We start from the raw sequence: 27,046 nt of genomic DNA, 5'->3' as shown, positions 1-27,046 counted from the left end.
AAAGCATTATAAAAAAAAAACATGGCACCACTTTTTCTCCTATTCAATTAAAGAAGCAGTCCCATATTTTTCCTTCATTCACTATATAGCTAGCCTCTCTTATTATTTATAGATAGATAGATAGATAAATAGATGATAGATAGATAGATAGATAGATAGATAGATAGATAGATAGATAGATAGAAGATAGATAGACAGATAATGGATAGATAGATAGATAGATAGATAGATAGATAGATAGATAGATAGATAGATAGATAGATAGATAGATAGAATAGATAGAATAGATAGATATGAGATAGATAGATAGATAAATACATAGATATGACATAAATAGATATATAGGATAGATAGATATGAGATAGATTAGATTAGATAGATATGAGATAGATAGATAGATATGACATAGATAGATAGAAAATAGATAGATAGGATAGATTGATATGAGATAGATTAGATAGATATGAGATGGATAGATAGATAGATAGATAGATAGATAGATAGATAGATAGATAGATAGATAGATAGATAGAAAATAGATAGATAGGATAGATAGATATGAGATAGATTAGATTAGATAGATATGAGATAGATCGATAAATATATAGATATGACAGATAGATAGATAGATAGATAGATAGATATGAGATAGATAGATAGATAGATAGATAGATAGATAGATAGATAGATATGAGATAGGATAGATATGAGATAGATAGATAGATAGATAGATAGATAGATAGATAGATAGATAGATAGATATGAGATAGGATAGATATGAGATAGATAGATAGATATGAGATAGATAGATAGATAGATAGATAGATAGATAGAAATGAGATAGATAGATAGATATGAGATAGATTAGATAGATATGAAATAAATATGACATAGATAGATAAATAAATACATAAATATGAGATAGATAGATACATACATAAATATGAGATAGATAGATAGACACATAGATGTGAGATAGATAGATAGATAGATAGATAGATAGATAGATAGATAGATAGTTGGTAGGTAAATAGATAGATTTCTCAGGTGAGGGGTGATGGAAAACGTGTTTTCAGGGGAGTCATACTTTAAGCAGAGTGGTTAAGAGTCGGCAATGATGTACATGTACAACCTTTGAGTTAGTTACATGAGATATAATGCATTTTTCGTACCATATAATTAGCTGAAACACTCAAAAAAAGTTTGACTCCTGCAAGTACTGCATCATTCATACTGGTAGAAGACAATATTTTGGATCTATGATATGTTTACACAGTAATTAATAATCTGAAGGCAGAGATAACTAATGATTTTGCAGATTGTACCCCACCCTCATGTTTGCTATATTTCTTTCATGTAAAAAGTGTTGACTGCTCTGATTAAGTTCCGTTACACTTGGGGAAGGCTCTCGCTGAGATTATGAGCCAGATGGTTATGGTATGGTAAATGACTGCTGAGTCGGCATTTCCAGTAGTAGCCACAGCCGCACTCTGTGGTGGAGATAGAACAGAATCAACACAAGAACAGTGGACTATTCAGCTCAATCAGGATTGCTATAGACCACACAGGAGTGATATTACAAGGTACAGTATACAGACCCTCCATGTCCTCTAAATATCATTAAGAATATTATTAGAACAATTACAACTGGAATGTCGGCTTGGTTTGTGGAGGAGTTGGTCTTCAGATGTTATCCTTGTACAGTATGCTATCTTTTCTATCCCCATAACCTGTTTAATCCAGTAATACTCTATTAAATCACTGCTTCTATATGTGCATATTTATTGTAGATTTGGTGTATATATGCATTTTTTTTGGTTGTATGTATTTACTGTGTTTTTCACATGCGCAAAAAATACAAAAAGGACCAATTTGCATAATATGTTAATACGCTGTCTCCTGGATTGATGCGTAAAAACACAGTTAATACGCATACAAACGTTCCCATAGACTTAAGTGGGTATTTTAATACAGATGCATGTGAATAATGTATGTCAAAATATACCACTGGAAACCAATGATGTTCTATGCTATCTATATAAAATACGGATATTCTATGGATGCAAAATACACCTATCTGAATGAGCCCTAACACAGTACAGCGCCACTTGGTCTTCAGTGTATAGCATTGTGCACATCCATCTACTGAGCTGAGCACTGGAAGACATACAAGTGCAGTCACTCTCCCCCAGCCAGGTCTTTGCATAATGATCCTCTGTTCAATGCAGAGTAGTGATGAGTGAACTTTTGAAAAGTTCACTTGGGCTGGTCCGCTGAACTTTTACAAAAATTTTGGTTCGGTCCACATTAGTTCAAACCAAACTGCAAGTTCCCAAAACAAATAAAACTGGTGTACAATAGAGATGAGCGAGCACCCAAATGCTCAGGTCCGCGTTATTCGAGTCAAGCTTTTCGTAAAATTCGAGAGCTCTACTCGAGTAATGAACCCCATTGAATACAATGGGAGACTCGAGCATTTTTGTATGTGGGACGCCGAGTGCCAAGCTTTTTTTTTTTCCCCTAGGTTTCTCTCACTCTCTCTCCCCCCTGCCTGCCAGACTAAAAATTTGCCATTGACGCGCGCTGTGTCGCAGCGGGGAGGGGCCAAAACAGGCACGTCACAGCGGGGAGGAGCCAAAAACTGGGTTGGGTCAACTCTAGAGTATAACATTATCTATTACAAGATAGGAAAGGGGAGCAAAAGATACTTCAAAAAATGGAAGAGATTTCTCACTTCCCACTCAGAAGCAGAAATATCCACTATAGTTACCCTCTTTACATATACAGAATAGTACCTAGTGGAGGAATTGAGGGGAACACTGGACAGGCTAGCGGTGAGCAGAGAGCAAAGAAGGGACAGGGAACCCTGACCATAAGGCAAAACAGCTCCTGGTCTGTCTCTTGTAGTAGACATATTTACTTCACTTACCCTCTCCCTAACCTTCCCTTACCCATAGCCCTTCCTCCCCTCCCACCGGACGCCCAGGAGGAGGTCAAGCACATCATGAGTCAAGACTGTTTTGAAACTACCTCATGATAAAGAGGAGTAAAGGCTGCTGCTCCGGTCCCCAAATAAAAAAAGAGTTTAGAAACCAACTAAAGAAACTAGAAGTCGATGGCAGGAAAATACTGTAAAAATGATTATTATCATTGACGTTTGTTCAAGCAATATGTTATTTTCCATGTGAATGATCCTGCGTGGTCAATATCTACATTGTTGCTTATCGTTATTACTATGCAAACATTCCTGTATTCCATTGATTTATTTTTTTTTAAAAAATTAAAAACCTGACCAGGCCGCTCTTAAACTCTTCTATTGAATTTTCCATCACTGTGTCCTTAGACATAGAGTCCCAAGTCTCACTGCTCTTACAGTAAAGAACCCCCTTCTATGTCGGTGTACAAACCTTTTTTCCTCTAGACCTAGAGGGCGCCCCCTTGTTACAGCCACAGTCCTGGGTATAAACAGATGATGGGAGAGATCTCTGTATTGTCACCTGATATATTTATACATAGTTATTAGGTCGCCCTTCAGCTGTCTTTTTCTAAGTTAAATAACCCCAATTTTGATAACCTCTCAAAATTCCATTTTAGTCCATTCCATTTATTACTTTAGTTGCCCACCTTGGTAGCCACTCAAGCTCTGATATGTCCTTCTTAAGTACTGGTGCCCAAAACTGTATACAATATTCCATGTGTGGTCTGACCAGTGACTTGTAAAAAGGAAGAACAATGTTCTCATCATGTCCCCCTAGACCTCTTTTGATGCACCCCATAATTGTATTTGCCTTGGCAGCAGCTGCCTGACACTGGTTGCTCCAGTTAAGCTTACAATTAACTAAAATCCCCAAGTCCTTTCCCATGTCAGTGTTCCCAAGTGGTTTGCAATTTAATGTGTAATGGTGACATGTATTTCCTCTGCCCATGTGCAGAACCTTACATTTATCAGTGTTAAACCTTATTTGCCACCTTTTTGCCCAAGCCCCCAACTTATCCAGATCTATTTGAACCGTATTCTGTCCTCTCTTGTGTTACTTACTTTACATAGTTTTGTATCATCTGTAACAATCAATATCTTACTGTATAATCCCTCTATAAAAAAAATAGGGCCCAATACTAACCCCATGGTACCCTTACTAGTAGTGGCAACTTGCGTAGCAACCTGTGATTACTTTAATAGGATAGGACATCAATCTTTAGTGTGATCTGACTTCCAGAACCGTAGGAGTCTGTCCTCAGTGGGATTAAATGGGGCAAGCTGCAAGACGAGGCACATTTAGTCGTAGGGGTGATCCACTGTGCCTATGTAATTAAAGAGGGGAAGAGGGCACTTGCCGAAGTAACACAGCCCCTTCATTATTCTGATCAGCCGGGGTTCTCATGAATTCTGTCAACCTATATAATGGCAATAGACATGAGCCTGTATCAGAAAACATCAGTCAGACAGTACGATAAATGGATGACATCACTGTTACATTTGCACACATTTTGGACTTTTCCTGTATAATGCTTACTGTATATACATTTTCTTTGTTCAGCGGCTTGTGAGTGGTATGTAGCATTATTGGCCTCATGTAATGCTCTGGTGATTTCATGTACTGGTGTAATGCTCTGCTGATTTCAATCGTTCTGCTTGTCTCATGTCCCGTGCTGGTATTTTATGTAATGGCACAATGCTTTAATGATTGCATATAATGATGTCTGTTGTACTTCACCTAATGGTGCAATGCTCTATTCGCCCCCTGTAATCACATATAGCTCAGCCAGAGTATTTACGTGTAACAGTAATGCCACATTGGGCTCTGTGGCAGCCCTTTATTAGAACTTATACTAATGTTATTTTTATATTGTTCAACAGTTCAGAGCTTGCTACAGTATCTTCTTTACACTTCTGTAGGCAAGTCATCCACTGGCCTTTGAACTAGACATATTAAATAATCATAATGTGTTATGCTATTATAATTAGCAGCTAGAAGTCATAATTAGATTCCCCCCCCCCCTTATATCAATGTTCATTCTTGTTGCTACAATCTGAGTTTTTTCACAATATGCTTTGTGCTTGGCTTTACAGGTAAGATGTGAGCGCACATGCTTATGCATTTGTGTATTTGTATGTAGGTGCAATATAATACACTTGATCATCATCAAATGGAACATTGCCCTATATATAATATGTATAAGAGTACCTGTCGGGGGTGGGATATATTAGGCTGCAAGTTAATGTGTTAGAGGCAAAAAAATGGGCATCTGGATGACTTTGAAAAGGGCCAAATCATGGTTAGACAATTGTGGCAGATCATCTCCAGAACGGTAGGTCTTGTGGAGTGTTCCTGGAAGGCAGAGGTTAGTACCTACCAAAAGTGATCAAAGGAAGAACAACCAGTGACCTGGCAACAGGGTCTTTGGAGCCTAAAGCTCATTGATGCACATGGAGAGGGAAGGCTAGTTCATCTGATCTGATCCAACCGATGTAAGATGGCAAACCAGCGGAGAAAATGTGATGCTCTGGGCTCTGCCGTTGGGTAACCATGTGTCCTGGCATTCTTATGGATTATTTACCTAAAGATTGTACAGAACAAGCACATCCCTTCATGACAGCAGTATTCCTTAACCCCTTGAGTGGCACGCCCGGAAATTTTCCGGGACGAGCTCCACTGCTCATAGTGACATAGCCCGGAAGATTTCCGGGCTATGTATCACTATGGGAGCTGCAGAGCACAATGCCACAAGCTGTGACAGTGTGCTCTGCCTGCACAGACACACAGAGAACAAAGCAAGGGCTTTGCAAAACCAGCAGAAGATATTGCCGACATGTCGGCAACCTCCTGCTTTGTTTACAAGTTGCCATAGAGACCATCGGCTTGTCAGAAGCAAGCCGATGGTCTCTGTGGCAGGGAGAGCTTGGTGCTTGGCTATCAGAGGACAGCTAGGTACCAGCTCTTACAGCAGAGATCAGAGAAAACCTCTGATCTCTGCTGTGTTAACCCTTTACATGCTGCAGTCTATGTGACTGCAGCATGTAAAGGGCTGTCACTGCAGCATGTAAAGGGCTGTCACCATCGGACCCCCGGAATATGATCAGGGGGTCCTGATGGGTCCCTGTGGAAGTCCCCTAAAGGGACAAAAAAAAAAAGTTTAAAAAAAAAAAATAAAAGTTAAAAAATTATTAAAAAAAAAATTATAAAAACACTTGTCTCCCTTTACTTTGTAAAAAATCAAAAATACAATCACACATGTGGTATCCGTGTGCGTCGTAATGACCCAGAGAAGGAAGTTAATACATTATTTAACCCCTTAATGACATGGCCCCTTTTTTCTTTTTTCCCCATTTCTTTTTTTCCTCCCCCCTGTTTAAAAAATCACAACTTGTCCCGCAAAAAGCAAGCCCTTATATGGCCATGTCAATGGAAAAATGAAAAAGTTATGGCTTTTGAGACGCAACTGCAAAATTAGTTGAAATTCAATGATTAGACCATTTTAAAAAAACGTGCCCTGGTGGGCACGACAGGGTGGTAGGAAACCCGCCACTCAAGGGGTTAATGGTAGTGACCTCTTTTACCCAGATAATGTACCCGGCAGGACAGAAAAACTGTTCAGGAACATGACAAGTAGTATCTCACAGCGGCAGAGAGAACCTTTAGTCTAGAAACATTTCACTAGAAAGTTCCCATAAAACATAACTTTTATTTCACAAACATATAAAATAGTGGGCTAATAATGCCAAGTCAAAAGCATTGAATAAGCTATATATCCGCAAATAGTAGGTCAGCCCTGACCATATATAGATTAGTATCTTTAGGGCCACACACCCAAATATAACACAACTACCTCAGCAAGAGAATCAACATAGAAGCTAAAGTTGAGAAAATGGTCAATAGATGTTTTTGACCTAGTAGATATATGATCTCTAGCTGATTCTTCCCAAACTGAGATACAGCATTTTTCCCCTCTACATACAGAGAGTGATAGACATGGATGGTGGCTATTCTACAATAGTTAAATTACATTTGCTAGGATCTCAAGTAGGTCATAAAAAATGTCCCTCCGATGAAGGAGCAGCAATCCAAGAGATCATGTCAGACTATAGAGTATAACACTGAGCTGTGTTATTTTTGGGTCTGTGGCCCTAAAAGATACCACTATTCATGGTCAGGGCCAACCTACTATTTGCTGATAAACAGTTTTTCAGTGCTTTTGACTTGGCATTATTAGCCCATTATTTTATATGTTTGTGAAATAAAAGTTACGTCTTCAGGGAACTTTCCTGAGGAACATGACAAGAGTTTATGGTGTACACTTGGCCTTCAAATTCCCCAGATCTCAATCCAACCGAGCATCTGAAGAATGTGCTAGAAAAACAAGTGCAATCCATGGAGGCCTCAACTTGCAATTTACAGAACTTAAAGTATCTGTTGCTTAGGTCTTCAGAGGTCTTGTGAAGTCCATGCCTCGAAAGCTCAGCAAGTGGCGGACCTACACAGTATTGGGCAGGGGGTTTTAAAGACTGATCAGTGTATAGACTGTATATAATACAGTATATACCAAAGAAATGCAAAGACATTACTAAATGCTAAAAAAAATTGAATGTACCAGGTAATATAACAGCAATGAATATTCAATATGCCCTCTATATTTCAAGATAAGAGTGGATACAATATAGATGGAATGACTTCAAGGTGAGTAAGATTCGGAGACTAAATGAAACATTGCTGTCTTTCATTGGAGCTATCTATTAACTAAAATCAAGAAGTTAAAGAGTTACCAAAGTGCTCCTGCTCTGTCATCCGTTTTCATCTCCTTCTGGAAACTGAAGACTGTCTCATATAGTACTATATAAGCGCTATATGGGGACATCTTCAGCTGCCGGCAAGATCGAAAATGTCCGACAGAGCAGGAGTACTCTGAAGTCAAAGTGCAGGTACTCTTCATTTATAATGTTTTCTTCCGTGGAAACAAAAAATGTATTAAAAAGTTGACTCATAAATACATATAAAAGCACTAATACAAATGCACATGCATAGCAAACTATCATATGTCTACATAAAGACGTTGGGCAGTATACTGCTGTGGGAGTAATACTTTTCTATATGGAATCACCACAATTCAATAATGCTAGAAATGTCAAATCTTGCGATATTACAGTCCTGACCCAAACTAACTCCATGGTCATTAAGTCATGCAGTCCACACCGAGCTTGATGAGAACAAAGCTGTGTCCTGCTCTGGATGGCTCTTCTACTATACTCATTGCAATATTTAAAGAAATTGTACCAAGATTCATTTTTAGCATTAATTCACAGGACAGGTGATAAAAGTCTGATTGGTGGGGGTCTCACCACTGACACCCCCCACCGATTCTGAGAATGGGGGTCCAGTGCCCCATTTCTTCTCCCTCTGAGGTCATGGCACCCCCGCAATGAGGAGGAGAATGCATACAGTGGCAGTTACACATTGACTGCTGGACACAGTCAAGCACTTGCCCTCAACTATTTCTGCCGACCCTTTGAAATGAATTGAGCAGCACTGCACATGTGAGAACTCTGCCACATTCAATCTGATGTCACTGTGGTTGGGTGCAACAAGCCTGCAGTGATGAGAAAAGGGAGTCATGACACCCCCATTGGTGGAGGTATCAGTGGTAAAACCACTACTAAAGTTGAGCGAACATACTCTGCCGAGCTTGATGCTCGATCGAGTATTAGCGTACTCGATGGTGCTCATTACTCGAACGATCATCATGCCGTGTTCGACCCCGCCCCTGTTTTTGGCTCCTCCCCGCTGTGACATGCCTGTTTTGGCCCCTCCCCACCGCAGCACGTGTCATTGGCAAATTTTTTGTCTGACAGGCGGGGGAGAGAGATAAAGAGAGAGAGAGACGATCCTAGGGGGGAAAAAAAAGCTTGGCACCCGGCGTCCCACATTCAAAAATGCTCACGTCTCCCATTGTAGTCAATGGGGTTCATTACTCGAGCAGAGCTCTCAAATTTTACGAAAAGCTTGACTCGAATAACGCGGACTCGAGCATTTGGGTGCTCAATCATCTTTAACCACCACCAATCAGACTTTAATCATCTATCTATAGGATAGATGCTAAAAGTGAATCTTGATACGATCCCTGTAATCCAGGTTATCCAGAGACGTAGCATTCTGTAAAACCTTGCTCAGCCTGAAGTAGTAAAATAACATAACATGTACTCGTCATTCCCTGTTCCTCTACTGCTTCCTTATCACTGGCTCTCCAGGCCCTGTTGGTCTTCACTACCACATGCAGGGAGTCAGCAGTGACATCTCCGACAAAAGGGCCATGTGACCACTGCAGCCAATTATCGACTCCCTTCAGCGGTGAATAGCTGCAGCACTCAAGTGACTCCTTTTTGTGTTGTCATCACTCCCCTCCTAAAAGTAATGTTCAGCGGGTACCAAAGAGTTGGCGAGCTTGCAGTGGTGGGGTCACAGGGAAGTGTGAGGGATTAATTAACAGAAACGGAAAAAGGTTGTCCCACATAATGAACTTATTACCTCTCCACAAGATGAAAAATATCTAACTGCTGGGGATCCAACCGCTGGGACCCTCAGATTCAATGAGGGTTTGCAATGGGAGGGGGCAGGGCAGAGCTAAGCTCCCGCTCCTCCCCGACATTTGCCCGTAGCCAGCAATGGGTGGGCAGTACGGGGGCCGAGTTTAGCTCCGCTCCGCCCCTTCTCATTGCAAACAGCTGGAGAGGAAGAGAGACGATGTGAGCCAGTGAGGGGGAGGGAAGAGGAAGACAGCTCAGATGGTAGCATATATCGGCTGGCCGTGAAAATGGCGGCCGATATATGCTCGTGTGAATAAGCCCTTATACTGAGGGGGACAGCTGCTTAGTACTATACCTGCACATAGATAAAGCATACAAAGCATGTTAGGCCACATAATACATTTAGTGCGCCATGCAGGCCTATAACCTATTAATGACACCATACATGAATCCAGCTGGTTGCCCTGGCAACAGAAGGCAACATTTTTTATTTTATTTTTCTTAGTAATACTGCATTAAACAAAATCGTATTGACTCACAAAATACAGATAGCATATTATTTAAATTGCATCATGAATGCTGTAAAAACAACCCCCAAAAATGGCACAATTGCATTTTTATCAATTTAGTTCCATTCAGAAGTTTTTGAAAGTCTTCCAATACATTCTATGGTACATTAAATGATGCCATTAAAAAATATAACTCGCCCCGCAAAAAAGAAGCCCTTATGTAGATGTGTCATGGGAAAAATAAAGGATTTTTAGAAAGTGGGATACAAACACTACAGAATGTGACCTGCACCCAGAAGCATCAGTGGCCCTCGGTCATGAAAGGAGTAAAGAACAATTGCAGTAATCTATGAAACTTGTCCTCTACACTCATTTCTATACTTGTGTCCCTATTGTGCAGTATTACAGTAGTTCGTGTTAAACATTAAGCATGTTCAGCTTCATTGCATCAGGTCAATATCCGACTGGGCTTGACAACCACTGCTGAGACAGAAACAGCTTCTGAGTAGTTGTCATTCACCTCCACCTATGATTTAGAAAATGTATTACTTGGCAGGGGGCGATAGTGAGCACAGTAACAGTACCAGCCATAGTATAAGGAATAGGAAGTTTGACGTCCATTCTGAAGCATAATGAAAGTGACTTTTAGAATAAAGGGGTTAAAAATGTGTTTATCTAATTTTTTTTTTTTTTTGAGGGGTATTTCACCTTGGAGTATTGACTGTACCAGTTCCTAAAATTAATTGTAATTAAAATATCTACATTTATATAAAATAAATCAAAAGATCATCCATCATTTTGAATCTGACACACGAGTTTGCCACTTAGTCAATATGGCCCGATCTGTCCTTAGGCAAAGTAGCTTATTGAGTGCATCTACATCACAGCATCTACTGTACACTGACTGTTGTTCTGCAAGGATTAATGCTCCACAGTGAAAGTTGAATTCATATAGGCTGTATATACTTTTTTATGACATTGTAATTACTTAATTCCAGTTTCTTAACATTTTCTTTAGGTTAAATGACAAGAGAGATCTCTATGGCTGCCGATAGAACAAATCCAGTTGGCGAACAATCAAAAAGATACATTAATCTATAGCCTTGATTCATCTCTGGGTGGGTTGCTTTGGCAACCAACCCTGCTCCCTTTAAAATAATTTTTTTAAAGCGCATTTCAAGAGCTACGCCCAGCGTGAGTCCAGGTTAAGAGCAGGCAGGAGCAGGAAGAAAGACCTCAGCTCACTGCTTTGCTATTATTACAGTTGGATGATGGATGCGGGTGGGGGCAGAGTTTTCAAAGCAACACAGAAAATTGTTACCTGTGTGGAAGAGCGGAAATGAAAATTTACTCTAACTTTCTGTAAAGTGTTTGATTTTACTTGAAATATCTTAAAGGTGAGCTACTCAATGCAAAACGAAAATGCAGCCAGGATTTCAACGCAAAGAAATATGTATAATAAAGCCATTCTACCTGCATCCTTAGAAAATTAACTACAGCGTTAACATATAATATATTCATCCCCAGTCATAAAGACAATTTTCTTTCTGTCCCCAATCAGTAGCAAAAGAAGGATATTCCGAAGGAGTGCTCAACAATTTGAATGGGGTGATAAATGACATCATTAAGAGTAATACATTGTATAAACTTCAGACGTATATTAAAAATGTAGTACATTGTACTATATATGATGGGTACATGATACAATATCTAAATGGTACTTATAACCCCTCTCCCAAAACGAATACAGTATTTAATTGCCTCTGTGCATTTTAGCATTAGACGGATTTAATTATGACATTCATTACAGTCCAAACCATACAACAATAACAATAATGCATATGGCAATATCTGCCTTGTTATTTGAAAGAGGGTGTATTTACCGGATGATATATTGCTCTTTTCTATTGTTCCTACTCATTATACGATACTGTATACAGTAATATCTAATTAGAATACACTAACCCAGATATGATAGGCTACGAATAAGTCATAGAAAGCTTACAGCATTGTAGCAATTATATATCCTGAAGAGCTGAACTTTGGTCTTCCATCTTTCTCCCATACTTTTAATTTAAAATTCCAACTGTTATTACAATCCACAAGTAATTATGGGCAGGATGTAGCTATAGGGCTTGCAAAGGTAACAGTGGCCTCAACAACACAGCTCAGACCACCTTGACTACTGCTTCTGACCATGACTTATCTTTGCAGAGTTTTCTGCCCAGATGTCTTTGGCCACTCTCACACATCCGTTTTTTTACCACGTTATGAACGCCATGGTAATCGCGGTATAACGCTCCTATTGATGTCAATGTGTCTCGCAGACATGCGCTTGATTTCCGAGCACTGTCTGCTCTATTTTGCCGCGGTCAATGCACCTCACCTCCCATTACGATGATGGTATGCATTAAAACCCACTGTCGGAGGCAAAAGCCTGCATCTGAAAATGGTGGTAAAATCGCAGCAAAATGCTGATATTGAAATCACAGCATTTTGCTGATGGAATGTGTGAGAGTGGCCTTGGGCTGCTCTTTGCACCATATAAAAAAAATATCCATCCTGGTGCCCCCCCCCCACACCTTCCCCCCACCATCCCACCAAACACAGCCGGTCCAACCAAAATCAGTGAGTTAACATAACTTTTTCACCAATGTGTATGGGGTACTTTAGACCAGACTCCTAATTAAATCATTACCATAGACCAGACCCTTCTATTTACCAGTCACATACACAAACCCTGCAAATTATTCACTACACCACACACAGACACAACACACAGACGCTGTTCATGTAAGACACTACACATTGACAGACACACACAGAGACTGCACATATAGGCTACACAACTAATAATGATATTTATTTATATAGCTCCAACTTATTCCACTGCAAGTACAAATCAGGGGAAATATGCACAAAATAACTCATAATATTAAACTTGTGCGCAGCTTGAATAATAGAGGTGAAGGACCTGTTCACAAAAGCTTACAGACTATGTATGTATACATTATGCTGTGTGAGGCATTCACCAGCTGTCCTTGTGTGTAAGCAGGTAAGAGGTGCAATGAGATGCGTGGAGGATGCAATGGGAAGAAGGGAGTTAGTTTCCGATGGGGAGTGCAGAAGCAGGGTAGATGGAGATGAGTTTAGATTAGGGAGTATGTTAGGCCTCCCTAAGAAGATGTGTTTTTAGGGCACGCTCAAAGCTGAGGATGTTTGGAAGTAACCTAATTGTCTGGGTTAGCACATTCCAGAGAACTGGTGCAGCTCAGGAAAAGGTGGCAGTGGGAGGTTCGGATTAAAGAGGAATCTAGTCTAAGATCCTTAGCAGAATGGAGATCACAGGTAGTGTGGTAGATAGAAATGAGGGAGGAGATATAGGGCAGCACAGCTTTGTGGAGAGCTTTATGGATGAGTGATTAGTTTAAATTGTATTCTATATTTGGGTAGAGTCATTAGTGTAGAAGCTGGATAAAAATAATCCTGACTTCTGCATTCAGGATGGATTGAAGAGGGGAGAGTGTAGTGAGAGGAAAACCAATCAGCAGTAAGTTTTAGTAATCAAGATGAAAGTCGGTAAGGGCCAACATCAGAGTTTTTGATGTTTCCACAGTGAGAAAAGGGCAGATTCGGATGATGTTTTTGAGGTGCAGGTGAAATAAGCAAGCAAGTGACTGAATAAGGGAAGGGAAGAAAAGATTGGAACCAAATTTGACCTCAAGACAGTGGGTGTGCTGCCAAGGAGTTACGATGGTACCACGGACAGAGCTGGAGATATCAAGTTTAGGCCAGTTTTAGATAGGAGAGCTGACTAAGGGCTCCCTCCCACTGGCGATATTTTCTCCACTGCGATGCGATTCTAAAGTTAAAGTCTCGCATTGCAGTGCGAGAAAAAAATCAGCATGACGCCGGGATATCGGCATCATGCCGACATATCACCAGTCTTTTCAATGGGGCCAGTGGCAGCAGTGCTAGCCCCATTGAAAAGAGATGGAGAATGCCGGGGACTTCTGCCACAGCTGTAACAGCTGTGACAGCTGTGGCAGGAGTTTCCTTCATCCCGGCGGGGACCCCGAGGATGAAGGAATCCTCTGCCACAGCTGTCACAGCTGTGGCAGAAGTCCCCAGCATTCTATTCCATTGCTTTCAATGGGATCGGCACTGCTGCCAATCCCATTGATAGCACTGCTTTTTGCCAAGCCATGCGGAATGATTATCGGGGAGGGGCTTAAAATATAAGCCTTTCCCGATAATCTGCCCAAAGTGTGAAAAAAAATTTAAAAAATCATACTCACCTCTCCTGCGCTCAGCCGCGTCCTCCTGCTGGCTCCCTGGCACTGCTTTGAAGCTCTTTCAGCAGTCAGGGATTTAAAAATTCCCGCCTCCTGAAAGGGCTGTGCAGATTGGCTGAGGGCTCAGCTAATAGCAGCTACTGCTTAGCTATTGGCTGAGCGCTCAGCCAATCACACATAGTCCTTAGCTATTCATTCATGAATAGCTATATCTTAGCTATTCATGAATGAATAGCTAAGAGCTATGTATGATTGGCTGAGCGCTCAGCCAATAGCTAAGCAGTAGCTGCTATTGGCTGAGCCCTCAGCCAATCTGCACAGCCCTTTCAGGAGGCGGGGATTTTGAAATCCCCGACTGCTGAAAGAGCTTCATAGCAGTGCGGGGAGCCAGCAGGAGGACGCGGCTGAGCACAGGAGAGGTGAGTAATAATTTTTTTTAATTTTTTTACACACTTATTGATGATTATCGGGGAAGGGCTTATATTTCAAGCCCTTCCCCAATACTCATTCTGCGGGGCTTGGCTGAAACCATTGATTTCACTGGGATCGGCAGCAGTGCCATAGTAGAGAAAGTGTGATGTCACAGGAAGAAGTATATAATTGGGTTTTGTCAGCATAGAGATGGTATTGAAATCCAAATATACCGATAGTTTGTCCAATAGGGGCTGTGTAGATGGAAAAAGGAGAAGACCAACGAATGAACCCTGAGGAACCTCAACAGCAAGGAAAGAGAAAAAGAAGTACAGCCGACAAATTATATTATGAAAGAGCAGTCAGAGAGTTAGGAGGAAAACCAGAAGAAAGCAGTATCCTTAAGGTCAATAGAGCAGAGCATATGGAGGAGAATTTGGTGATTTACTATGTTGAACACTGTAGATAGATCCAGAAGAATCACAACAGAGTGGTCGTAATTCAATTTAGGCATCAGAAAATCATTTGACATTTTAGTAAGGGCAGTTTCTGTAGAATGTAGAGAGCGAAAACCAGACTGTAAGGAGTCAAGAAGAGTGTTATCTTAAAGAAAGCTCATTAGGTAAGAGTAGATCAGATGTTCCTGGAGTTTGGAGATGAAGGGGAGATTGGAGACTGTCGGTAGTTGGCAGCACAAGATGAGTCAAGAGATGGTTTCTTTAGTAATGGGGATATGACAGCATGTTTAAAGGAGGAGAAAAAGATACCAGAAGAAAAAGACAGGTTGAATATTGTTGTGAAGTGACCGATGACAGCCAGAGAGAGAGACTTGAGGAGGTTAGAGGGAATGGGGTCACAGGTAGTAGGGCAAGAAGAAGAGAGAACCCAGGTGAATTCTTCTTCTTGAGTAAAAAGTTGAGCATGAACTTGAGGAGGTGCAGGAGGGAAGGGGATCAGAGCTATCAGGGACTAGGAAGTTATTTCTTGGTAGATGTTGTCAATTTTCTATTTAAAAGTAAGCCGTTAGGTCTTCAGCACTAAGCTCCGTCATTGGGGGCTGTATTTTAGGGCTGAGGAGGGAGTGGAAAGTGTCAGAGTCTTTTTTGGTTATTGGATAGTGACGAGATGAGAGAGATGAAGTAGGCTTGTTTGGCATGGTGAAGTGCAACATTGCATGAGCATGAATTTGTAGTGGAGGAAATCTGCAGATGTTTTTGATTTTCTCCACATGCGTTCCACATAGACACTACACCCATGATGCAGGCATGACACACACCACACAGACACACTACACACACTATACACAAACACTGTACACACAAACATAGAGACTATACACGCCATGCAGACATAACACAAACCACATAGACCCTACACAGATAGACCACACACATAGACACTACATGCACTATACAGATATGACAGACACTACATACACCAAGCGGGCACTACGCATACCACATATGTACAGAGATATACTTCAGTTTGAGTCCATTGTGAGAAAAGCATAATACAAGTGTTTCTTGTTGCTGTTGTTATCATAAGAATTCTAGTGCTCGGATCCCAGCTGTAAAGATTAGGGAAGAGAGAGATATGTTAAACAAGGAAAGGGGGGTATGCAAATTTGTAGAGAACTATAGGCCGTCCAACTGGGTTAAGGATAGTGCTTTGTAAAAGTAGGTGAGTCTAGATTGGAAAGACACAAGTCAGGACAGGGGAAAGTTTTCACTGTGTCTTGTAAATATTTTAGGATAGGGTGCTTTCCCCCTTGCAATGTCTCTTTCCTCCCACCGAGTCCTTGCAGAATCCATGTGCATTACAGATGTTTTCCATGATCTAACTTACATTATAACATCTTTTAGTGATAGGAAAAAAGCAATTTTGCACTAGAAGAAACTAAATTCTTTTGGTAGTCCAAACAAATGAACGAGCGGAGACAATTAGGTGGGTCATCAACATAGAGGGAAACAATGAATGCGCAGGAAGGAGTTATTGTGGGAGGCAAATCAGATAGTCAAAAGGGCAAGAGGCCGTGGGCTACATATCAGGCACACTAAGAAAACAGGTATGAGGTAAGAATGGAATATATCCAGAAAAAGTAATGGGAGGTAGAGAATAGATGGATGAATCACATAAGCATATAGATGGGGTACTCAACATGAACATGAGGCCGAAGAAAACAATAGTTCTAAATAGAATTTATTTAAAAAGTTATTGACATATTGTATTAGGGACCCCTTGGTGTTAATGGGGTCCTCCACCGGTTTAGAGAATAGGAGTCTTACTTTGGCCTGGACTAATTCTGGAGATCTGTTGTGTACAACTAACATCAAGGGGGCATTATCCTCCACCCAGGGTTTGGATTCTGCTACATGTACCTATTTCTGTGCTCCTGATCCATATGCATGATAATGACCCAGAGTACAGCCTTGTAGCATGATAGGGGTTTGTGGTGAAACATAAAAGCGGATCCGGCCATTCATCCTATAGCTGGAGGCAACAAAATGCAGTTAGTTTACATGTCCAAGTAATCAGAGGGTGGCAGGATCAACAGCTCTTAACAGACAAATTCCAGTTTCACGAGGGAAGCAGTCTGATTTAAACATTCACCAACTAGTCCTATTCCTTAGCAGCCACCTCGATTGTCGATGAAAATACCGTGTTTCCCCGAAAATAAGACCCCGTGCCTCTTTTGGGGCAAAAATTAATATAAAACAGGGTCTTACCTTCGGGCAAACATGGTAGTACATAAAGCTTCAGTGCCTTTCTAGTGTGACAGAAGCTGAGATATAGGGTGGTTCCTGCCGTGGAACGAGGCCTCAAAAGAGATAGGCTTTAGCAGAATATGGTTCAACACAGACTCCCGATGCATGATACAACCATCTCTACACATGCAGGGGATTCCCATTGAAGTTTCTCACTTAAGTCTGCTTGATAGCCAGGTTCTGCATATGCAGCATGGTGTACCGGAGGGCCTGGTACAGAACTCCAACCGGTACCCAAACACATCCTGCTCCTTCTACAATCTAACAGGAACTGCCTAATACGCATGTCCGCATCCGGTGTCTGGCCGATCACATGCAGGTAATGAGCATCAACACATCAACTCTTATCGAGGCATGGCTGAAAACATGACACATGTGCAAAAGAGGGCAGCCCAGTATAAAGTAACAAAACTGTTTCTTCACAGTGTATTAACAATAGACCCCCTACAGTGTAGTAATCTGTCCCCGCAATATGATATCAAGTAGGAGATTGTGCCCACATCTTAATAGGATACAATTTTGTATCCACACCACTTAGTTACTCTACCATATCTCAGATGGGTCTCATTCATAAGGTCTACGTTCTGCCACCGACCACTACAGTCATTTATTTGGGACATATTTGGCCTTATTACAATTCATCACCGCTCTGCACTCCTCCTAATAAACATGGCATTGGTCTTTCCTCCATCACTGTGCAATTAGCACAAAAGTGCAAAAGAAATTTCAGCAGGTCACAGTACTTGACCATTTCCAACTGCACTTCAACCTGCAGTCAGTTTACCTACATGGGTATATATATAGCTATATACTGTAGTATGATTCTGAGTCATTTTCATAGCATTATTGTTATTCCAACAAATAAACACATTTGTGGGAGTTATTTGATACTTTTGCAGATTTTCAGCGAAGATTGGATAAAACAGTGTGACTCAGATACACTTCAGGGTTGTGAGACATGATAAAGAGGTGGAAGATGTTTTTTGCGTATCTCCTTAATCTCCTGATTTTGTTTACATAGTGTTGATGTCGCTGAATTCTTACCTTTTTAGATAAACTCTATGTGGGCTTTCAAACATACTTCTGCTGTTAATAAACAACATTAAGCTGTTGTCAGATTTGTATGCTTCAAGTAACCCAATATCTACAACCTCACAAAAGAGATTACGAACACTCAGTGTTATTTATTAATAGATGCATTTGGTAGAATGTAGGACTACAAAGTACAGTAAACCCTCTATATGGTAAATGGCATTGTTTGCTATGTCTTAGTGTTAAGGTTCTTACTATCTACCATCACTTTACATTCTCTTTGCATTGCTTATGTAAAATGAACCAAATAGGTTAGATTTCTCTTGGTGACACGATGTTGAAGTGATCTGCTATTAATCGTATGTTGATGGAAATGGCCCTGATAGCTTCCTTGCAAGAAAACAACCATCTCAAAGTTTATATCGGACAGAAAATTTGCTTTCAATGGCTTGAAGGCAGTGATATAGGTGTTTATTCCAATTACACATACATAACATACCGTGCTTCCCTGATAATAAGACCTACCTCGATTTTCAGGTGTGTGGTGGAGGGGCATTGAAATATTAGCCCTCCCCTGAAAATAAACCCTAGCTAGACTACATGAAAAAAAAAAGCAATACTCATCTGGTAGGCAGCGTTCGGGTCCTTCGCGCTGGGCTGCGGCCCTGCTGCAGGCTGCCATGTTCTCCTGAATGCTGACAAAACATTTCTTCCTGGTAGCGGGGCTTGAATACCCTGCCTCTAGCAAGCTATGCTCTGATTAGTTAATCGAGTGCCACGTTAGCCAATGAAAGCCGGAGCTCAATTAACCCATCACAGCCATTCATTGAACAACGTCATTGATTGGCTGTGATTGGTTAATTGAGTGCTGGCTCTGATTGGCTGAAGCCGAGCTCGATTAACCAATCAAAGTATTAGCTTGCTGCAGGCGGGGTATTCAAGCCCCACTACCAGGAAGAAATGCTCTTTCGGCTTTCAAGAGAACACGACAGCCTGCAGCAGCGACGAAGACCAGCGGAAGAGACCCGAACACCATCTACTAGGTGAGTATTATAAGACCCTTCTCCCTTGAAAATAAAAGACTGTGCATCTTTTGGGACAAAAAATAATATAAGACAGTGTCTTATGTTCGGGGAAACACGGTACATATATAGAAATAACACAAACATTCAGCGGATCAAATATGGATGTGAAACTAGGTGACATGAGTTACTTGAATGATGGTAGAAAGAACGGCAAGGTGGACATCACCCTGGTCAGGGACCTGTGCTACAAGGCAGTAGTACTAAACACTATGCCACCTGTTGGTCAACTTCTTGGTGGAACTGTAGGCATTGCCAATAGTATACCTAATGTAATTTATTTCTGCAAAGAGGAGGTCAGCAAAACTTCTGGGTTTGCTTACAAAATTAGTCAAAGTATTAAATAAATGCATTTTGAGTCCTTTATTTCAGTGATAAAATCAGCTGAAATTAGATGTCGCTACAAAGTCTTTAGGGGAGAAAGAGCTAGGCCCCGATTATGCCATTAATTCTGCTTTTAAATAGAGAGAACATAAGAACTCAAGCAAACATGGAAAGGGGATTAACGGGAGAATAAATGCCTTCAGTCTTGCTAATAGATTAGAGAAAAAATGGACTCATCTAGTATAGCAAACTTATGGCAATGCAGTAAATATAGGCACCTTTACACGGGGTAACTGTCAGATACATAAGCGCTCGACAGTTATCCTAGGGAATATAGTAGTTCAGTGAATTTAGGCGAAGCGGGACAGAGATCTCTTACGGCCACCCACTTTCATTCACATTGAACAGGCAGTTGTTCAAAGATTGAACAATTCCTGTTTACACAAAGAAATTGCTCACTAGTTGCTTTGCGTAAGCTAAGTGACTAGCGACAAGTGAGCGATTTTTTCTCTTAGTGCCCTGGAAATTCCTGTTTCAAGTGATTATTCAAACGACAATCGCCCCCGTAAAGGTAACTTTAAATAGTCACTGTACTTTCAGCAAACTGCATAAATCAATAGTATAAGCTTATTTCTCCATTGATCAGGCTCCTTTCCCCTCCCTCCCCTTGGAGCCAAATAAAAGAAAAGCAGAGAGACACACAGACACATTGCTGCAGCTACTAGTAAGTGTTTTACTGTTTCACAGCTACTGTAATCACATTTACACAGCCTGTTACTGCTATAGAATATCCTCCATACTGCTACTGTTTCTCTGTAAATTAGATAGTGATCGGGAAGCATGATCTATGTGTGCAGTATATGGAAGACATCATAGCAGCTAGTCTACATCCACCAGCTCAGAGAAAACTGAAAATTAGAGATGGAGTCTGCAGAGGGGAAAATTAGTGAAATATGCAGAATAGAAGCAATATAATGACCTGAAATAGTGTTACTCCTCGTGTATAGACAACAACTTATTCTGAAAAGTCAAGATATTAGTTCAGGAGTTTAGCATTTATCTATCAATATTATGCTAGTATATTAGCGATCTGTGCATACATTGTGTTCCTGTAGCGCTCATTAGTCATTTTTTTCTATTACTTGTCTTTCTGGCCTGTGTAGCAATCTCATAATGGAAGTGGGGGGTCCATTTTGATTATTGCTATAGGACCTACTTTCTTCTATGTGTACAAGTGGGTAATAATCTACATATATTTAGCTTCTATCTTCTGGGCTGCAATGCAGTTACACTACCGAAGTCAATATTTGCCAATGACATCAACAAGCTCAATGATATCAATGATCTGTGCATTAAGAAATAATTTAGTTTTCTTACTAAGTAGCTGTATCATCCTTTAGCTTGACATTTTCTATGGCTTTTGGTATTTTGTCAATTTAAAGTTTGCAGCAGCTGTGTATTTAATGGGTTAAGTGTCTATTCCCTCTCAATAAAATACAAACTGCAGTGACCCACTTTACCTCCTACTCGATGTATGGGCTGGTCTCAGCCTGTATCTGGGGGATACCATGTAGTAGTTATCACTAGGAAATAGTGACACTCTTTAAACAAAGTTGGAGGTGGAAATGATGCTTTGGAAAAGTGGAACAAACAAATGCCTTGTAATCAGATCTAGTTACAATAATGATATGGTGGTGTCAGAGCAGTCACATTAGTCTAGTCTCTCTTTATCTAAACACCAGAACTGCTTTTCTAAGGAAGTTGTTTATTTGCATAGAGCAAAACTGCTGCAGCAGTCGTGACTTATCTTCCCCAATTTCTGCTTCCTGTCTTCAAACAGCTCACCAGCTGGGAAGACACCATTTACTACGGGATGGGCCTGGCAATGTCCAGCCCAGCTATCAAGCATTTTCCACACATGCCATTAAACAGCATGTCACTGCTATAAAGGTCACTCATCTAACTAGTCAGTGTTTACTATAGAAGCCCATAACATAACTACTTGATGTAGCAGATACACAAATGTATATGATATTGTTTGTGTTGCACACGGGGCACACATTTGTGACACTTTGAAATAATAATAAGATGAGCGAACTATTGAAAAGTTCAGTTCAGTCTGAAATAAGGCTAGCTGTCCACAGGCGATTTGTCAGAGCGTGATCTGCGGTAATAAATCGCATGCGGAGCACGCATGACACGCTTTCCATAGGGTAACTATGGAAAGCACAGCACAACGTACACGAGGGGAAAATTGCTCGCGATTTTCCGCTCGCGTCTAAAGATCTCAGCATGCCGCGATTCTCCGTGATGAACCTATCATTAAGGGACATTAGGGCTCCCCCGCAGCAAAATATTGCTTGCGATATTTTGTCCCGCCCCTGGACACTCAGCCTTAGTTCGAACTGTACCAGAAGTTCACCAAAGCCCCTAAAATTGGTGTATAACACTATCTAAGAGACATAAAAGCCTTGAATAACCATTTGAGATTGTTATACAGCACTTTTGTGGCTCTTTGACATTGTTATACACCAGTGTACAGGACTAGTATTTAGCGGTACTGGTGCATTTTGTCTCCACCAGAAGAATGGGTGGAAGGGGGGTCGGACTGACTTATAGGAGAGGGGGCAGGTGACAGCCACTAATCCGGATTGGATGATACACACATTCCTGGCCAGATGCAAGTTCACACCTCTACCACGCTGTCGTGCTGACCTCAGGCAGCCTCGCCACTCCCGGCCCCTAAGCAACTAAAATGATCTACGGTCATATTGTGTGCACCTTTACAGCACCCAAGTCTAAAGATACGCAACAACTTTGACCGCAACACCAGTCACACAACCAGAGGCTCATTCACATGGGCGTATTTCCACCGTGTATTATGCACGCATTTTTCCCCTGCGTAACACATGGTGAATAGAGTCAATGAAAGTCTATGGATTATCATTCTTACCTTCACACCTGCATTGGAACTAGGAAAGCGCATACATATAAAACACAGGAGAAATAAATTGCAGCATGTTCTATTTCCCTGCATTTCATATGCAGCCCTTGAAGGGCTCTGTATTGAAACGCTGCCCCCTTGCAATGCCTGCGAGAGGGTAGCGTTTAGTACAGCGCCTCCCTCTGCACAGAGCAGGGGATTTGGAAAGAAAAAGTCACATTGCGCATGTCCGTGACATCATAATCCTGGGCATGCGCAGTGCCTGTTGCAGCCAGTATGCAATCTCTGCCAGCTCTTCTGCTAGCTCGGCGTAGGGGCTGCAATGAGTACAACGCTGCGAGACTCGCAGAGTCGTACTCATACCAGCCATGTCAAAGAGCCCAAAGGTAGTCATGTAGGCCTGCGACCTCACACTTTCAGAGAAGTCAATGTAGTTGTGTTGTGACTCACAAGTGGCTGCGGCCTACAGATCACAGTATAATACAGTACATATCAAGAAGAAGGATTTTCACAAATGTTTTTGCAAATTACAAAGCTATGACCTTGTGTTTCATGTAGAGTCATAGAATATTATCAGCAAGAATATGATGTGCTAGAGAAAAAGTAAACATGACAGAAATAATACCAAATTGGATAATAGGCAATAATTACAATTACTATGGGAAAGTCTATCTTTGCAAAATAACACAAAAAAATGTCATTTTGACCTTTCAACATATTTGCAGATTTGAACTGGCTCACCAGAGAACCCTATAGCCAAATTCTGACACAATAACACGCCCTAATGGTCCTTTTAGATGGGCCGATGGTCAACAGATGTTGATTAGGGCTCATTCACTACCATTCACATGCAGCAGATGATGTACAGTATAGGTACGAATGATGGCTACTACAATCGTTTGTCCCTATACACCCACTTGTACACACAGAACTAAGTGGGTCCTATATACAATCATTGGCCGGCTGCTCAGCTCCCTGTTTATACAGAGAAATGTGTAGCCAACCAGCAAGTTTTTTCCATGCTTGCTAAAAACACAGACTCAGTCGATGAATGAGCATTTGCTTGTTCATCAGCTGATCGTTTGCACTTTTACATAGTCGAATGATCATGCAAACCAACATTTAGTCAAACATTCATCAGGCCATTTAAAAGGCCCTTAATACTGCAGAGCCCCTACTAATATGTTTGGTGCTGACTTTGGAGCCAGTGTCTGTCTCCTAGGCTCTTCGGTATTTCTATGGGTTTATTCATACTACTATCCTTTTTTTTAACCCATTGGAGCGGATCTTTTTTATGTTCTGCGTGTGCAGCCATAACAAGAAAAATGACGATGTCGTTAAAAGTGCATGTGTGCATGATCTGTATAAATGGAGGGTAGAGCCTCACAATAATTTCCCCTAGTGGGTCCAATGAGTCCCAGTCCAATGCTGCATATATAATTATTGCTTTTAGATATAAGTCGCTGTTTATTTATTAACCCACCACCACGCTGGGTACTCATTTTACCGACCTCGGAAGGATGGAAGGCCAAGTTGACCTTGAGCCAGCTACCTGAACCTAGCGGGGATTGACCTCGCAACCTTCAGGTCACATGAATTAAAGTGGTTTTCTGCTTTGGGCAGTCCCTACTTGTAAGAAGTGTCACTTGATAAAAAGCTGGAATCCTCAGTGATCAGCTGCAATCTGTGGGGAATCCTGGCAGTAAATACTCTGGTTCCCTACAGCACCACCAGAGGGAAAATGAGGCATTCCACAATGTCCATTCATATCAAGTCCGTTCTTTGTAACCCCTCTCCAATAATGAGAATCCAGAACAGAGGACTCTGCCTAATATTCTGATTCCCTAATAGAGTGTATGAAAGTAATAATAATAATAATAATAATCTTTATTTGTATAGCGCCAACTTATTCCGCAGTGCTTTCAGGCATGGATAAAAGTGGATTTTCTAAACTAGACAGCCCCTTTAATTTCCGCCCTTCTGCAGGCGGCCTATAACAGCACAATAACATCTTAAGTGTAATTGATTATCCTAATTTTAACCCTGCATATTCTGGTGTTATTGGTCTAACATTATATTTTACTATAAGTACTATTAAGTCATTTATCTTCTGTACATTGTAGATATAGGTGAAAGTTTATATTGGATTTTTTACAATATTTTTTATGGCTTTCTTTATTATTTTGTTGAGAGGATTTAATGGGACTCTTGAATATGGTGGATTGATTTTACCATCATGTTGAAGTCAATAAAGCATAGTACCTGTTTTACTCTACCTAAGGACTCTTTCACACGAGCACATGCGTTTTTACGTTCGCTCAGGCGCGCTGTTAAATCGCATGAAAGGATGCTTTTCCGCAGAGAAAATTAGCATTTTCTTGTCCATTTACACCCGGAAAACCCTCTCTCGGCTAAAATCCTCGGAATTACTTCAAAGTACCAAATAGAAGCACCTGTAGGCTTTTTGCAGAATTAGACGCAGCTAAACTGCCTCCCCCTCCCTTTTTTTACAGCTCCCATAGGAGTCTATGGGAGCTGTCAGTGTATATCGAGTCAGAACTATCTTTTTACTCAGTGTATAATATCTGGCATGGTTTTCGGTTGCGTATGTTTCATTTTTCACGGTGCAACGGAAACCAATGCCTTAGATGGTTGCGTATATCGGCTGGCCGTGAAAATGCGGCCGATATATGCCCGTGTGAATAAAGCCTAAGTCCAGTGTCACAACGGCATATGTGTATTTGCTAAATGTTTTTTGCGGAATATTCGTTGCATTTTTCGCACGTTTCAGCATATTTTACTGTATTTTTTGCGCATGACTTGTGCACGCATAAAAATACACACCAATGCTCTCAGCCATTGAAATGGCCAATTAGTTTAATGAGTTCAAGATGTGTTGTTTTCCTATGCATATGCATTGGAAAATAGAACAAGCTGCGCATTTTTCTGCGCAACCGAAATGGGCAGGAAAAATACCCACTTATAAACAAACCAATTAAAATGAACGGGTACTATTTTCGGCATATTGCGCACGCAAAATTTTGTGGGCAAGTGTGCCCGTGTGACATAGGCCTAAAGCTATATTATATACAGATGGCCGATTTATTACAGAATATTCTGTGACTGAAAATTCCAATATACACATGTGAATATAATGAAGTAGCAATCATTAACATGGCTGGCACATAGCGATAAGTTACATTTACAGCATTCTAGCATATTGCAATTGAGTTACCATTATATGTTAAATGTCAAGTTAATGTTTGCTAGATCTGTACTTCAACCTAAGACCTTCTATATACCCACAAAACCATGTGCATAGAGCTTCTAGTACTTGATATGGTATTTTCATGAGGAACGGGATTCTCTAGGGGAGAATACCTGCGTAATATGACAGCATACAATAGAACATGCAACTATTTTCTCCATGTGCCTCCATATGAAAATAGAAGTCCACTATGAGCCCATAGTTTCCTATGGGAGGGATATTACAGATCCATACAATACAGATCTGTAATATGGCCATATGCATAATGACTAGTACAGACTATGTCCATAGCAATCCATGTATATATTTTTTCTATAATATGAAGTTATATAGACCGCCGTACCAAAGTCGATGACCTCCCCCAAATATATTGCACAGTGTGAGCACTACTTTGTACATTTCGGAGGGTGTTTCGGATTCCAGGTAGAGTTATGGAGCTCCTAAGCCAGAGGAGTAATTGTGTGAAGAGCGGAATTGTCATTAGGACTCCGCCTGGCATAGCATTACCACGGCAAAACTAAAATTAGCAAAATGTCAGAAATGAAAAGATTGATTCACCCAGACGCAATTATCATTTAAAAGTGCTTGATTGAGGTGCTGCAGTTGGGTGATTTATTTTGCATCCCATATACATAATTAAAGTAGTGGAGCGGAGTAATTTATCAATCTAGTTGAGGCTGGAGGTGAGAAGCTGTATATGTTTGTTTTAATAAAAAATCCTCCGGCTGCTGCACTTCCAGGGGCCTCCCCACACTACTTCTCTATTTCCAGGAGTGAAAGTGATTATTGCACTGGCAATGCTTTGTGACTGTGGGACAGGGTGAAAGAGAGAAGAAAGAGAAATTAGCAGACAGGATGATTAAAAACATATAATAAAGGAGACAGGGCTGAGCAAAATA

The 27,046-nt window shown here is 40.8% G+C and overlaps 1 protein-coding gene across 15 annotated transcripts in view; it reads left to right on the top strand.

Annotated features, from left to right (window-relative positions):
* MEF2C (myocyte enhancer factor 2C) overlaps window positions 1-27,046 on the top strand; it is a 261,095-nt gene that overhangs the window by 38,957 nt on the left and 195,092 nt on the right. The gene's annotated exons all lie outside the window — the stretch shown is intronic.

This window comes from Eleutherodactylus coqui, chromosome 5, assembly GCF_035609145.1.
Source record: "Eleutherodactylus coqui strain aEleCoq1 chromosome 5, aEleCoq1.hap1, whole genome shotgun sequence".
NCBI lineage: Eukaryota > Metazoa > Chordata > Amphibia > Anura > Eleutherodactylidae > Eleutherodactylus > Eleutherodactylus coqui.
Note: the sequence above shows the minus strand (reverse complement) of the source record. Positions and strands in the feature narration are given on the sequence as shown.